The sequence below is a fragment of the Chiloscyllium punctatum genome, chromosome 13 (genome assembly GCF_047496795.1).
Source record: "Chiloscyllium punctatum isolate Juve2018m chromosome 13, sChiPun1.3, whole genome shotgun sequence".
Classification (NCBI taxonomy): domain Eukaryota; kingdom Metazoa; phylum Chordata; class Chondrichthyes; order Orectolobiformes; family Hemiscylliidae; genus Chiloscyllium; species Chiloscyllium punctatum.
In genome coordinates, this window is record NC_092751.1 from 44,362,429 (window position 1) to 44,380,110 (window position 17,682).

Below are 17,682 nucleotides of genomic sequence, written 5' to 3' on the forward strand. Positions count from 1 at the left end.
AAAAAACAGAAATACAGTCATAACTAGTTTTTGGGAAAAAAAAAGGACAGTGACACTTACCAGGAACACCAACGATAGCCAGGAAGGGATAATAAAAATATTGAATAATGCGAAGAACGTAACAGATCTGCGATGGCAATGGCAACCAATCATATGCAGAAAGATGCCAAACATAATCAGATAAGATCCTGTCTATTGTTGGAATATTCCAGTCGAATGTTATCAGTTTTAGATCCATGTTTGGAACATTCCAGTCTAATGTTCTCAGATTCTGATCCATTGTTGGAACATTCCAGTCTAATGTTCTCAGATTCTGATCTCTCCTCCCCTTTTCTCTGGAGCTGCTGATCCCTGTCAGTGCTGCCGGTGATGCTCTGCTCATGTTATGGGATAACACATTGAACAGCGCCCATTTATCATTAAAAGAGGGAAACCTTCGTCTGGGATCATTAGAATCCATGGAGACTGGCATTAATCACAGTCACTGAACAAATAGGATCAGTTAACCAGTTCCATACATCACTTTCCATAACACTATAAAAGGGAACATTTACTGTGTTTGGATGGAATGGATGAGAGTTGCTGAGGGATGGACCATAAACCTTTCAATCTTTTAAATCTTTTTTACCTTGCATATGGGAGTATTAACAGAACACTGCAGGGGGTCTATATATGTTTCACTCTGTTTATGAAAGGGAGCAGTTATAAAATAACAGATCGGCTACATAAAAAAAAACGATTGATTGGCAAGTTTCTAGATGCATTAACCTTCAGTACGGTACTTATTGACCAATGTAAGGCTACTCCGGGTTTTAAATGCCATGTTTTCAAATCCTTTCATAACCTTGAGACAGAGCATTGCTGCTCAGGAACAGGCCGAAGCAATTCTGTCCCTATGGGCCTCGTACAGAGGGATAGGAGAAGACCATTCAGTCCATATTAGCCTGTTGCTACTAGAAAAGGTGGAACGCTGGAATATTAGTACATTTTGCCAACAAAAGCATTCAAAATAAAAGGATTTGTCGCTGCAGCTGTGTGAGGTGTCACTGAGAGGACACTTGGAGGTCATTTATTCTGTAACTGAGAAGGGATGGACCTCCATCAGATACAGTTTATTGGCTGCTCGTAATCCAGGGGTTGATGTGTGATTTAAAGTCTCGTGGCTGTTATACAGGGAGTGGAGAATCACATTCAGCCTCTCGAGCCTGTTACAGAGGGGCAGGAAGTATTTATTTAACATTTCAAGTCTGTTACGTATAAATATTCTTTTACACTAGTTATGGAATAGGAAAGACCTGATGTAAACAATAAAGTTCTAACTTTAAACAAGGCCAATTTTGAAAGTGTTAGGCGAAGCCTGTGAAAGGCCAATTGGAATACTCCATTCGCAGGTAAAGTGATGGTTGGAAAATGCAAGGCAATCAAAACTTGGTTTCAGAGAGTCAAGAGCCAACGTGTTCCCATTAGTGAGATGGGCAAGTCTGGTGGGTGCAGGGAGTGCTGGATGGCTAGATATATTGACGCTCTGGTCAAGGTAAGAATGGAGGCATATGTCAGGTAAACAGAGCTGAGAGCAAGTGGATCCCCAGAGGAGTATAAGGGCAATAAGTGTATAGTCAACTCGGAAATCGGGCCACAAAAATTAGAAATAGGGTTAACGAGGTATTGAAGAAATTCTACAAATCTTTTCATGGCAAAAGATTACCTAGGGAGAGAATAGGGCACCTTAAAGATCAGGAAGGCTATCTATGTGTGGAACCACAAGAGATGGGAGGGATATGAAACGAGTATTTCTCCTCAGTATTTAATGTGGAGGGAGTTACAAGAGCGAGAGAATGAAGAAATGTATAGTGACAGCTTGAAAAGTATCTGTATTACAAGGAGGTGTTGGACATTGTAAAACACATAAAGGTGCACAAATCCCTGGGACCTGATCAGTTGTATCGCACAAGTTTGTGGGAAGCTACGAAAGAGATTGCTCTGCATTTTGCTGATATATTTGTATCATTGATTTCCACAGGTGAGGTGCCAAAATACTGGAGGGCTCCTAACGTAGTGTTATCATTTAAGAAAGGAAGGAAAAACCATGTAACTATAGACTGGTGAGCCTGACGTCGATGGTGACTAAATTGTTGGAGGGGGTTTTGAGGGAAAGGATATATATGCATTCGGAAAGATAATGACTGAAGAGGGCTTTGTACATTGGAGATCATGTCACACTGACTCGGTGGAATTTTTGAGGAAGTGATGAAGATGATTGATGAGGCAGGATAGTGGATGTTGTCTTTATGGAATTCAGTCAGAAAACCAAACTGTGGGCTATGCCCGAAACATCGATTCTCCTGTTCCTTGGATGCTGCCTGACCTGCTGCGCTTTTCCAGCAACACATTTTCAGCTCTGATCTCCAGCATCTACAGTCCTCACTTTCTCATCGAACGTTCTACATGGTAGACTGGTTAACAAGGTTAGACTGCCTGGGATCCAGGGAGAGCTCGCCATTTAGATCCAACATTTTCTTGAATATTGGAGACAGGCCGTGACAGTGGACATTTGTTCATTAAACTTGGAGACCTGTGACCAGTGACGTGCCACAAAGATCAATCGAGGGTCTACTGCCTTTTGTCACTGATACAAATCATTTACATTTGAGTATATGAAGTATGGTGAGTAAGGTTGTAGATAATTACAAATTTGGTGGTGTAGTCGGCAGTGAAGAATGATATCTCAGAACACAGTGGAAACTTGGTTAGGTGAACCGAGCGGTGGCAGATGGAGTTTAATTTGATAAAGGTGAGGTGTTACATTTTACAAGATAAATCAGGGCAAGATATGTAGGTCAAGTCCTGTCAAAAGTGGCCAATCAAAGAGAACTCCATTGAAATTATCGAATTCCTACAGGGAGGAAACAGGCTTTTCGGCCCATCGAGGCCACATCAACCCTCGGAAAATGTATCCCACTGGATACACCCCTACCCTATCCCTCCGAGCCTGCATTTCCCATGGCTAATCCACCTCGCTTACACATCGCAGGGTACTTGGGGCAATTGAGCATGGCCAATCTACCCTTACCTGTGTACCTTTGTACTGTGGAGGGAAAATGTAACACCCGGAAGAAACTCACGCAGACACGGGGAGAATGTGTAAACACCAGACAGGCACTCATTCAAGGATGGAGTTAAACCCAGATCGCTGTGTTGTGAGGTAGCAATGCTAGTCACTGAGGTACTGTGTCACCTGGTGGTGCAGGTTCTCCGTTCCTTGAAAGTGCCGTCACAGGTAGACAGCGCAGTGAAGAAGGCACTTGGTGATCGTCCCTTTATTGGTGCCTGCTTTGAGTCGAAGCATTTGCATGACATGTTAAATCTGTCCAGGACATTGGTTTGACTACTTTTGTAATATTGCCTTTAATGCTGGTCTCCCTGCTGTCGGAAAGATGTTGTCAAACTTGAAAGAGTGCAGAAGAGATTTTTTAAAATGTTGCAGGTGTTGCAGGGTTTGAGCTACAGGGAGAGTTTGAATAGGCTGGGGCTATTTTCAAGTGTTGAAGCTGAGGGGTGACCTTATAGCGGTTTATAAAGTCATGAGGGGTATAGATAAGGTAAACAGTCAACTTCTTTACCCCAGCATAGGCGAGTCGAAAATTAGAGGACAAAGGTTTAAGGTGAGAGGAGAAAGATTTACAAAGGGAAATGAGGTACAACACTTTCAAAGAGAGACTGCTGTGTTTATGGACTGAGCACCCAAAAGAGGTGGGTGGAGGCAGGTCCAGTTGCACCATTTAAAAGGCATTTGAATGGGTACATGCATGGGAAGGGTTTAGAGGGATATGGGCCAAGTGCTGGCAAGGGGGACGAGATTCATTTAGGATATTTGGTCAGAATGGACGACTGCATCGAAAGGTCTTTTTCCGTGATGTACATCACTGAGACTCTGTTGAATCTTGAGTGTATAACACTGGAACAGGAAGAGGTTATTGCGGTTCTGAATTCTGTCAGTCATTTTTTTTTCAATTACTTAGAGTCAAATACAAAAATTCATCATTCAGATTTTGATGGTAAATCACAGACACAGGAGAAAGGCCTTTAGTCAAGAGAAGCTGTAAGGGATGTGAAGAGGCCATTCAGTCCCTCAACTCCATTCCACAGGAGCAGCAGGTGAACACAGAGCGATTGAAGCCTGTGAGTCAGTAGCAAGAGGAGGGCATCTACTTTCACAAACTTGGGATCAGGAGGCATCAATCAGTTGCTCAAGACTGGGACACAGGAACAGGAGGCAGTCACTCAACATGTTCGAGACTGGGACACAGGAACAGGCGGGAGTCACTCAACTACTCGAGACTGGGACAAAGGAACAGGAGGCAGTCACTCAACATGCTCGAGGCTGGGACACAGGAACAGGAGGCAGTCGCTCAACTGCTCGAGACTGGGACAAAGGAACAGGAGGCAGTCACTCAACATGCTCGAGACTGGGACACCGGAACAGGAGGGAGTCACTCAACATGCTCGAGACTGGGACACAGGAACAGGAGGCAGTCACTCAACATGCTCGAGACTGGGACACATGAACAGGCGGGAGTCACTCAACATGCTCGAGACTGGGACACAGGAACAGGAGGGAGTCACTCAACTGCTCGAAACTAGGACACAGGAACAGGAGGCAGTCACTCAACTGCTCGAAACTGGGACACAGGAACAGGAGGGAGTCACTCAACTGCTCGAGACTGGGACACAGGAACAGGCGGGAGTCACTCAACATGCTCGAGACTGGGACACAGGAACATGAGGCAGTCACTCAACATGCTCGAGACTGGGACACAGGAACAGGAGAGAGTCACTCAACTTGCTCGAGACTGGGACACAGGAACAGGAGGCAGTCGCTCAACTGCTCGAGACTGGGACACAGGAACAGGAGGCAGTCGCTCAACTGCTCGAGACTGGGACACAGGAACAGGCTGGAGTCACTCAACTGCTCGAGACTGGAACACAGGAACTGGAGGGAGTCACTCAACTGCTCGAGACTGGGACACAGGAACAGGCGGGAGTCACTCAACTGCTCGAGACTGGAACACAGGAACAGGCGGGAGTCACTCAACATGCTCGAGACTGGGACACAGGAACAGGAGGGAGTCACTCCACTGCTCGAGACTGGGACACAGGAAAAGGAGGCAGTCGTTCAACTGCTCGAGACTGGGACACAGGAACAGGAGGGAGTCACTCAACTGCTCGAGACTGGGACACAGGAACAGGCGGGAGTCACTCAACATGCTCGAGACTGGGACACAGGAACAGGAGGCAGTCACTCAACATGCTCGAGACTGGGACACAGGAACAGGAGAGATTCACTCAACATGCACGAGACTGGGACACAGGAACAGGAGGAAGTCGCTCAACTGCTCGAGACTGGGACACAGGAACAGGCGGGAGTCACTCAACATGCTTGAGACTGGGACACAGGAACAGGAGGGAGTCACTCAACATGCTCGAGACTGGGACACAGGAACAGGAGGCAGTTGCTCAACTGCTCGAGACTGGGACACAGGAACAGGACGGAGTCACTCAACATGCTCGAGACTGGGACACAGGAACAGGAGGGAGTCACTCAACTGCTCGAGACTGGGACACAGGAACAGGAGGGAGTCACTCAACTGCTCGAGACTGGGACACAGGAACAGGAGGCAGTCACTCAACATGCTCGAGACTGGGACACAGGAACAGGCGGGAGTCACTCAACATGCTCGAGACTGGGACACAGGAACAGGAGGGAGTCATTCAACTGCTCGAGACTGGGACACAGGAACAGGCGTCAGTCATTCAACTGCCCACACTGGGACATAGGAACAGGAAGATGTCCCTCAACCGCTTGAGATTGGGACACAGGAACAGGAGGCAGCCATTCAACTGATCGAGACTGGGACACAGGAACAGGCGGGAGTCACTCAACATGCTCGAGACTGGTACACAGGAAGAGGAGGGAGTCACTCAACATGCTCGAGACTGGGACACAGGAACAGGAGGGAGTCACTCAACTGATCGAGACTGGGACACAGGAACAGGAGGGAGTCACTCAACTGCTCGAGACCATCACTGGGAAATCTAGAGGCTTGTGAGGCCCCAGGATCCTGTTATGCAGGGATAGCAGGAGGTGACTCACTCCCCACCAGCTTTGGGCACCGGGAGAGAAGGGTTGTTTTGCCTCTAACAAACAGAAATATATGAATAAATTGCATTCGTGGTCCACACAATCCTGCCCCACCATTCACTAAGAGCACGGCTGATCTGACTGATTCCCTCATGCCATTTTACAGAGACTGTCCTCTCTGCAGCCTGTGCTCCATTGTTGGTCATGTTGCAGAATCAGATGCTGTAACAACAGTCACCATGACTCATCCAGAGGGTCGGGTCTAACCGGATGAGTCTGGATTTGAAGGGTCCAATCACAAGAATGAAAACACAAAATAAAGGCATTGCCAGATGTTTAGTTCTCTCACATTCGCAATCCAAATGACATAACCAACCCATCCATTATATATTCAGGATGGAGCACTGTGTAGATCCAGCTAGCGAACTGCTGAATGCAACCCAACAATATCCAGAATGGAACTCTGTGCAGCCCACACCAATAATTGATCTATAATCCTGGGATAAATGTCCAGCGTGAGGAGCTGTGCAGTCCGCACTGGTTTATTCATATATAACCCCAGGTTTTTGCATTGTTCGGTAACGCTGTGATAGATCACGGCCCAGTGTGGGGAAACTTGCAGCCAATGCCGGCAGTGACAAGATGTGCAGCTCTCATCCATTCACAGCTCTGTATCCCCATTGCGCCTTGACAAGGGGTGCTGTGTGTGTGACAATCACTAGGAAGGAGAGATCTAAATTGAAACAGTTTAAATACCAATAGTTCCGACTCAGGCGCATACCACTCAGGTATTAAAGATGAAATAACTGAGATAATGTCCAGTGAGGTTTTGTGGATGGTGCAAAGAAGTAAGAGGGGGTTGGTGATGTTATAGTGGTTGCACTATAAGCCTCCAAATAATCAATGGGAATTAGTGAAACAAATATGCAGGGAGACTGGCGAGACTTGCAGGAGCAATAGGCTTGACATAATAGGTGATTTTAATTATAATAACATAGACTGGGACTTCCAGAGGTTTAAGGACTAAGATGGAAAGCAATTAGTTAAGTGTGTTCAGGAAAGCTTCCACAAGCAGCATGTGGAGGGTCCTACTCGTGAAGGGACAAACTCGACCTACTGTTGGGACATAGGGCAGGATAGGGGACGGAGGTAAAGTGGGGGAGCATTTTGGGACCGGTGATTGGATTGTATTAATTTTAAAACAGTTATGGGAGGGACAGAATTCGTCCACAGATTCAAGTTCTAATTTGGGGCGAGACAAATTTTGTTGGAAATAGACAGGGACTTGCAAACGTTGATTGGAGTAGCTTGGTTTCAGGCAAAAGGATCTCTGGTAAGTGGGAGTCCTTTAAAAGTGAGATATCTCAAGTTCAAGGTCTATATGTTCCTGTGAGGGTGAAGGGAAAGTGAGGCAGGAAGAGAGAACCCTGGATGACAAGAGATAATCAGGCTCTGACCAGCAAAAAAGGAGGCGTGGCTCAGGTTCAGGCAGCTGGAATCAATGGAATCTCTGGAGAGACCCAAGGGATGCAGGAGTTTACTGAAGAAGGAAATCAGCAAGGCGAAAAGGGGGTATGACATAGCCTTGGCTGAGAAAAGTAGGGAATCCAAAGATGTGCTTTCAGTATAGTAAAGAAAAAGAGCGACTAGAGAGAAAATAGGACGCCTTAAAATACAAAGTGGGCATTCATATGTAAAACCACAACAGATGGGCGAGGTCCTCAATTTCCCCTCTGTGTTTACCATGAAGAAATTCATGAAGATCTGTTACCTTTGGTGGGGTTAGTTGTCATATCTTGGTACCATTAATATCACAGTAAGGTGCTATTGAACATATTAGAATGCATAATGTCAGATAAATCTCTTGGTCCTGACCAGATATATCCAAGAGCACTGAAAGAGGCGAGAGAAGACAGTTCAGGGGCAAAGTCCCGGAAGACTGGGCAGTAGCAAATGGAGTGCCCTTCTTCAAGAAGAGCTGCAAATAAATGCTTGGGAAGTATGCACCAGTAAGCTTCACATGCAATTTTCGGTAAACCAGTAAGCTTCAATTTTCGGTAAACCACTTGAGAAGGTTCTGAGAGATAAGATGTGCCTGCATTTGGAAAGAAAGAGTTTGATTTGGAGAATTCAGCATAGCTTTGTGCATGGCAGATCATGCCTGACAAATTTTGTTCGTAGATTTTTGAGGAAGTGACCAGGAAGGCTGACGAATGCAGGGCGGTGGACATCGTCTGTATGGATTTCAGTAAAGCCTTTGATAAGGTTCCACATGGTAGGCAGCTCGAGAAGATTAGATCGCATAGACTCCAAGGTAATCTGGCAAATTGGCAACACAATTGGCTTGGTGTTCGGAAGCAAATGGCTATGGTGGAGGCATGCTTGTTGGACTGGAGGCCTGTGACTCGTGGAGTGCCTCAGGGGTCTGTCCTGGGCCCTTGGCTGTTCAATGATTTGGACGAGAGTGCACAACGCAAGGTTAGTAAGTTTGCAGATGATACTAAAATAGAAAGGATCCAATGAGGAACATTACCAGAAATTGCAGCAGTACCTTAATCGGCATTGGAAGTGGGCTGAGAAATAGCATGTGAAGTTTAACACAGGCAAGGATGACGTCTTGCATTTTGGAAAGTCAAATCCAGATAGGTGTTTAATGATGAATGAGAGTGCTTTAAGGAGTGTAGTGGAACAAAGGACATTAGAGATTAGGTGCACGGTTGTCTGGAATTTGGGTCACAGATACACAGGACAGTGAAGAAGGCGGTTGGCACACAGGCCTTCATCAGGGCATTGAGTATAGAAGTTGTGACGTTATGTTGCAATTATACAGGAAGTTGGTAAGGCTGCAGTTGGAGTATTGGGTTCAGTTTTGTTCACCTTTCTCTAGAAAGGATATTATTGATTTAGAAAGAGTGTAGAAGAAATTTCAGAGTTGTTTCCTGGGCTAAAGGGGTTAAGTTATAGGGAGAAGTTGGACAGGTTCGAACTTATTTCTTTAAAGTCTCGGAAACTGAAGTGTTGTTACAAAAGTGTAGATAGTTTGTGAGAAGATTTGTAGGTCGGGTGTTCGTTGTTGTAGTTCTGTTCGCTGTGTTGGGAATTTGTGTTCCAGACATTTCAGCGGACAGCTGGAACTGACAACCGGAAGCGGCAGATACAAACCACTATAAATGCCAGAGGAAACATCACATAGGCGCTTCACAGGAGGCCCCCAAGCACTGAGGATGTCACCTAGACAGGGGACGAAACGTCTGCAACACCAATTCGCAGCTCGCCGAACAGAACCACAACAAGAAGTGCAGATCTTATCAAATTGTGAGAGACGTGCATAGGGTTGAACAATTTATTTTTTTTCGCAAGGTTGGGGAATCGAGGACTAGAGAATATCTGTTAATGCTTCGAGAGGAATAAAATGAAAATTAACCCGTAGGGGCAACTTTTTTACACAGAGTATGGTATGCTTATGGGCTGAGCAGCCAGTGGAAGTGGTTGAGATGGGTGCAATAACAACTTGAAAAGGCATTTCGACAAATAAACAGATAGGAAAAGATTAAAGGATACAGAGCAAGGGCAGAGAAATTGGATGAGTGTGGATGGAGATTTTGTTTGGCATGGAACCTCTGGACCGAAGGGGCCTGTTTCCGTCTGTAGAACCGTATGACTGTAAATACGTGTGTTTTGGGATAGAGACAGGGAGGGGAGACTGAGAAAAAAATGTCATGGAAAGATATGTTCACTGTTTCCAGAATGTTGAAATGAAGACATTTCGATAGTACCATGCAACACGGGTCAGTATTATGAAGAATTATGAGTGAATGGTATATTAGTATAAGTTCAGGCGATAGAGAGTTTTGAATGAGCATTTGTCCTGCAACTTTGTAACTGGGAGGGAGGAAGGGCTGGAGAATCTTCATTACATTGAGCTGTATAAAACAGTAATTTGTCTCAGTTTCATTTTCGATGAGTGTGACAGAGGGATTGTCTGTACAAAGCTGAGCTAGTTTCCTGGTGCTATCTTATCGAACTCACCTCATTAGCTACCTACCCCACCCCATGATGTCCCTCTCATTCAATACCAGCCCGATTCTCCCACCCATCATGATTGACCAGACGGCACTCAGGCACTTTTACCCCATTTTTCTTCAAGCACCTGTTCGAGGGCATTTCCCATGGAACGCACTCTCCTAACAATATATTCCATCTGCTTTATACTTTCATATGACGGTCAGCATGCTTTATACAGACCAAGCAAGACATCTACACTTATTTTATGGTTATAGATTCCCATCACACTTAGTAATTCTGGTTATTTCACTTGACTTACCTTAATGATATTAAGTCAAAGACAGCTTCTAAACATGTCTTGTTACAAAATACAATTTCGAGCAGAGAACGATCTTGCCCTCAGCCGTTATCTTGACCGTTATCAGAATTTGCCATTTTCATTATTATGAAAGTTTCTCTTGCCCTTTGCATGTGACTGTTTCTGTCAGTAACAGTTGCACTATCTCCCACTCAGTTCGTTGGACGGCCCGTTCGTGTTGCAGAGGGAGGCCAACAGCGCCGGTTCAGTTCCTCACACTGACAGAGGTTTCCATGAAGGGGAAGCTCTCTCAACCTCAACCTCACCCCATCACCCGAGATGTGGTGGCCCTCAGGGTAAACCAGCATAAGTGGTCTCTCTAATGAGATTTCTTTGGGACTCTATTCTATCAATGTTAGCATTTTAATTTTTAAAAATAATTTTATTGAAAAGAGATTTTTAATATTATAATAACTCAATAACAACACAACTCAAATAACTGATCAGAATTACATTCATGTGCATGTACATACAAAACAGGTTAAAAACGTTAAATGGACAGAAGAAAAACCAAAATAAAAAATAAATAATGAATACATAGTACAGCTCAGCATAACAAAACGATAGCTCTCGTTCTTCAAGAGCATTAACTGATACGCATCTTTATGTTCATAATTGTTTCTCATTGGATATTAGATTCATAAGACAATATCGTCATGGCTATATAAAAGCCCTTCCTAATGTGACAGATAAACCTGCATCGTGGTAATCCAAAAAGGGCTGCCATGTCTTATGAAAATCTGTTTTTTTTGATGTACCATACTAGTGAGAAAGTCCAAAGGGATATTCTCCATGAAGAACTTACGACGACACAACAGACCCAGGGTTTTTAGACATCCAACACAACAGAACATGTTTCCTAGCATAGAAAGTAAGGATATAATGCATTTCCTCGTGTGCATCTGCGTCAGGTACCCTGAGCAAGCCCAGGAAAAGAAAAACCGGGTCCATCTCCAATTCAGTCCCCAATACCTACTCTATCACACATAACACAGTGCTCCAATATATATGAAGACTGCAGCAGGACAACAATCAAGGGTAAGAGTGCCTGTAGTCATTCTGCATTTACCACATGCTGAAGATAATCCCACTTTGCATTTTGAGAGACAATCTGGGGTCAGATAGACCCAATGAAGAATTTTCAACTGCATGGAATGGGTCCTATTACAGATCAAAATCATTCGAGCATTTTCACAAATGTCCTCTCAATCTCTCCGAGTTGTTCGGAACCCCCAACTCTCTCTCGCAGCTATCCCAAAGCTGCACAGTCTTGTCTGAGGGGACAAACTCCAACTAATGAAAAAGGGTACTCACAGAGAGTTTATTCTAAGCAATAAGCACTCACTTCTCTCTATCAGATCTGTAAGAGTCTGGTAAAGGTATGTTTTTTAAAAATCAAATCTCGGATCTGGGCAAAAAAACAGAAGAGGCCTCTACTAGGTCGTCCATACTTACAAGTTATTTGAGCAAATGATGTCATTCTTTCTCTTTAAAATAATACGTGTTGGCTCAGTAGATAGCACTGCGTCCTCACAGCACCAGGGTCCAAAGATGTGCAGGTTAGATGAATTGGCTATTGATAAATCACCCATAGTGTTCAGGGATGTGTAGGTTGGAGCATTAGTCAGGGTAAATATAGGATGGTAGGGGAATGGGTCTGGATGGGTCGAAGTCGACTTGTTGGTCCCAAGGGCTTGTTTCCACACTGTAGGGATTCTACTAATTCTAAATCACTCAAGCAAGTTACACCCCTGGCTTCCCATAGGTTAAACATGGAATCCATTATCCCCGGTTGACAATTCTGTATACGAATTATAGGGTTAAGAAACATGGTTTTGGCTATATTGCCCTTGACCTGACGCATTGGCATTCATGCTTTAACTTTATTGATAATCATTGGGTTATGATAATACTCCATAAATGTTGTCATTTTGTCTAAGAACAACAGACTAGTAAGGTTTCACTTTGTCTGAGAGTGTTCAATATCTCACCATATTGACACCGAGTCCTCAGTGGTCCACACACTAACATAGGATAATCAAGAGCTTAATTGATAGCTTTTAATCTGGAAGATCTACTCCCCATACTCTGTGGGGTAGTTTCAATTTGGTTAGCTTGATAAAGAGTCGCCTATAGTGCCAAATAAAAGAGATAAACCAGCCATTGAGTCTCCAAAATATCTGTCTGGGAAATATCTGTGTGGGTCCATAAGACAGTTGAAATCTCCTTCTACAATAATCTGCCACGATGCAAGATAACTTAATTTGGAAAATGCATCTACCAGGATTTTAAGAGGGTGCGCCAGGTGGCAATAAACATTCAAAATACTGTATTATTTCCCATAGTTCAACCATTCACACGGGGTATAGTAAATGAGGAAGGACATTCATTTTAAGAACCGCTATCCGACCTAACCAGGATATTGGAAGTGCCTCCCATCTTTGAAGGTCTTGTTTAATTTTGTCAAACAAATGGACATAGTTCACGTTAAATAAATGATCAAAGATGGATGTAATGAATATATTAAAATAGGGAAACCACCCCCGTGACCATTTGAAAGGAAACCAGAATTTGCCTTCAACATCAGTTATTTCTCTGAGACCTCCCACAGAGAAGGCCACAAATGTGTAAAATTAATCTTATAGCCCGAAAAGGTGATAAGCGAATTAATGCATTGCATCACGTGAGCTGCCGAAACTGTGGGATTTGACAAAAACATAAGACCCTCATCTGCATACAATATAATCTTTTGTGACTTCTATCTTACTTCTGGGGCAGGTATGTTAGGGTAATATTCCCAATTGTGTAGGATGCCACCCTATCTAAGATTGTTGCAGGGATGGGGAAGAGATCAACCCTCATGTGCCATTTCTGCGGGTTAAAGGAGAAAATAAAATCCCTACTTGTGATGTGGATCTGCTTCCAGACATCCACCAGCTCGAGTTCTGCACACATATCCACTAATTGCTTACATTATATCGAGGGAACTGGGGGACATTTGGACATTCTGTACACCGTGGGTCCATAAGACAGTTGAAATCTCCTCCTACAATCATGTGCTACGATGCAAGATAACTTAATTTGGAAGATGCATCTACCAGGATTTTAAGAGGGTGCGCCGGGTGGCAATAAACATTCAAAATACTGTATTATTTCCCATAGTTCAAGACTTTGGGGATGATGATCCTTCCATGAGTGTCTAATACAATCTAATAATTTAAATGGAAGATTCTTCTTCACTAGTATGGCTTCTCCCCTACTCCTAGTATTAAAAGACGAGAAATAAATCCGATCAAACTCGCCCTGCTGTAATGTCAAATGGTCCTTGTCATCAAGGTGCATCTCCTGCAATAGGACAACATCCACCCTCTCGTTTTGAAGATTAGAAAATACATTTTTCCTCTTGACTGGCAGATGGCTCCCCTTAATGTTCCAGGTACAACATTTAAGCACATCATTATCCATAACACACTGTAGCAACAATTCAACTCTAGAATTTCACATCGAATTACACATCGCTGATCATTAATGAAAAAAAGACTCATTGAGCCTAAAAACTGTACAAACTAAAACTACTACAACTAACAAGCTCTCAAAACCTTCCAAAGCTAAACACATAAAAAACCAAAAAACGAAATAAAATCCAAAATGCCAATGACTCTTGATTGGGGAATTTACCCCCCAGCGCCCACTGGGAATGCTTACATATCTCAAAGCTTTATCTTGTGCCCGCTACCAATATGGAATCCAGGGCAATTAACAACAAAAATCGGGCTTGAACTGCCCTTCGGTCGGCACTTAGTCAACACAAATACCTTTGCATCCCCCTCCAGCTTGAGCTGCATCCCAGACACAAGCAAAGAAAGAAAAAAAGAAGTAATACTAATGAGGAAGTTAAAAATGGGTATCAACCCATTCCCAGCTATAATGTAACACTGGTTAATAGCAAACAAATCCAACAAAATTTATTTAAGATTGAAACATGATTATCTAAATATCCAGCTTACTTTAAAAGTTTTCGCTTTCTCTGGAGAGTCAGAAGGATTCAAGGATCCATTCAAAGCAATATGGAACACAGCAGGGAACTGTAAGGAATACTGAATCCTGAGTTCCCTTACTCTTCTCTTGATATCATCAAAAGATTTTCTTTCCTGAATCACCGCCGCTGAAAAGTCCTGAAAGAACATCATCCTGGAGCTCTTGTCAATTAAACCCATTGGATTTCAGAACCCCTGGGTTCTGAAAGATTCCATCAGTCTTTGTTTGTCCCCATAACTTTGTAATCGAACAAGGACAGGATGAAGGCGTTGGTCTGAGTCTGACGTCCGTGCCATAACCCGATGAACTTTCTCACTCTTCATCCGTCCCTCCTCAGTTTTGAAGTGAAGGAATCGCTGCAGCCAGTTCTTGAAAAAACTCAGCGGCTGACCACCTTCTGTCCGCTCCAGTAAACCGACGATGTGAATATTCTTCATCTTACCCCTGTTCTCGAGGTCGTCATCTTCTTCAGTTAAGATGCAGACCTGTTTTCATGGGCGAGGATCCTCTCCCGAGAGGAATCGATCACGGTCTCTGTCACTGCAGTTCGGCCCTTGGCATCGTCTGTTCTGTTTCCAAGGCTGTCAAGTTGCTGCTCATGTTTCTGTGGCACGGCTGAGAGCGGCTCTAGCAGCGGCTGAACGGTTCTTCAATCATGGCTTCAATCATTTCACGTAACTTGGTGAACTCAGTGACCAAGGCCTGGTGAGGAACTGGGTCTATTAAACGAGCAGAGTGGGTTGCAGCTACAGCCTCAGGCATGCTCGATGCTTCTGACGGGTTCACCGCTTGTTGGGACTTACTCAATCCTTTCCCATGTTTTGTCATCTCCCTTTGACAAAATGGGATTAGTAAAGATTCTATTGCTCTTTTAGTGTTGAAATTTAGGTAAATGGCTGGGATGGGGTGGGTTAGAGAAACACTTCGCCCGTGCTGTGATTCAGAGCCCAGCAAACCTGACCTTCTGGATCGCCGCCATCTTGTATTGCCTCTTAACATTTTATCGATATTATCATTTCATTTTACATTATATTCCTGGAGGTTCTGAAGCCGTGTTATTTGATACCACTGTCTACATTTCCCTCCACACTGCGCATTGCTGCCCATTCCTCGATTATCCTTGACTCTGTTGTTATTCATGAACCTTCCGTCTGTGCCTCAAAAAAAATTCAACATATCTGCTTCCATTGCTCCGTGGCAAAGAGTGTTCCAAAGACATTATAAAGCCATTATAAACAGTATGATCTGAGTGTGAGATTAATTTTTTGTGTCTCCTTATCTGAGAAAGGATATAATTACATTGGAAGCAGTTCAGAGATATTTCATTTCACGGTTTCCTTGGGTGAAAGGTTTTAACAGGTTACTCTTGGAATGAGAAAAAAACTACATACGAGACCTTGAGGAGAATGGGTCAGGTATATACCCACTGGGTGTTTGCATAGCCTAAATTTGTTGTCATTGTCATAGAACCTCTACAGTGTGGAGGCAGGACATTCCGTCCATTAAATCCACACTGACCCACCTGGACGTGCCCCCCAATCTTATCCATGTAACCCTTCATTTCCCATAACTTACCCACCTAACCTACGCATCCCTGGGCACTATTGAAATTCCACTATAAACTGCACATATTTGGACTGTGGCAGGAAACTGGAGCACTGGGAGAAAACCCACACAGTCAGGGGGAGGATGTTCAAACTCCACATAGAGGGTCGCCCGAGGTTGGAATTGGACTCAGCACCTTGGAGATGTGAGGCAGCAGTGCTACCCACAGATCCATCATACTCCTCCATTAGTTCTGTTAGTAACTTGTGGCTGACTAAAAAAATCTGCCTGACTTGTTCTTATAACTGAACCTGACCCAGTCTGAGACCTTTATCATTGGCGACGTCACCAACCTGGTTACATTTAAAATTTGTTGTGAGCAGTGGACAAGTGAGACTAGAAAAAGAAAGAGTGACACCCTCCATCTTCAGTCACATCTGGAGTGAGAATAAAATCACAAAGTGGGAATTCATTCAAGTGTGCATTCTCTTTCCCAGAAGTTTGGGATGGTTGAATCTTTATATTATATCAAGGCTGGCTTCGTCTGATCTTCCATAGACAGGTGAATCAGGGATAATGGTGCATGGAGAGAAACGTGCAGCTGGGACCACAACGAGATAAGCCATGACCTTATGTGCTGGTGGAGTAGTGTCAAAGGACCGAAAGGCCCCCTCTTGTCCCTCAGCGCTGTCTTCTGAAGTTCCATTAAGCCCTTCGGGCCTGCTACACAGGGGCAGATCAAGGCCACTCCGATGGTTAGGTGCAGTTTTGGAAATGTACTTGGAAAATCCAGGCTGGGTCAGGAAGAGACACACACCCCCATAGCCTGTTTCCAGGCTTCCCCTCTCCGCAACGTCTGCTTCAGATATGGGTCGTGTTACAGACCCAGATTTACTGAGAATACACCCACCATACCCTACCCAGCGTTTACTCAAACAAATCCTCTGCTCACCCAAATGTAGCATTACACAATGCAACTTCCGGGAAAATAACCAGTTACTTTGCAAAAGCATAACATGTGGAATCAACAAATAGGAACAACAGTAGGCTATTCGGCCCCTCAAGATTCCTGTCATTTAATACGAACATGGCTGATTTACTCCAGGTCTAACTCCACTTTCTTGCCGACTCCTTGTATCCCTCCACACCTCTCTGGGTTAGGGAATTCCAGGAATTCACTACCTTCTGAGAAAAGACATCAATTTGTATCTCAGATAGAAATTGATATTTCATATTCGGTATCTATGTCCTCGAGTTCGAGACTGCACTCAGGAATGGTAACAACTTCTCAACATCTACATTCTCAAATCCCTTCTGTGTCTTGTAATTTTCAGCAGTATCACTCCTCATTCATTTAAACCCCAATGAATAATCGCCTCACCATTTTAGAGATTCTCAATATCACAACCCTTTCATCACTGGAAGCCGGCTAATGTACCAACCTAGTTACTTGCTGCATCAGCATGTTGACTTTATGTTTCATACACAGGAACAGTCCAATCCCTTTGTACTGTTCTTTTTCTGGAAGCGCTCTCCATTAAATAACAGCCTGCCTTTTGATTCTCAGTGTCATCCTCAAACTCAGATGTATATTGCA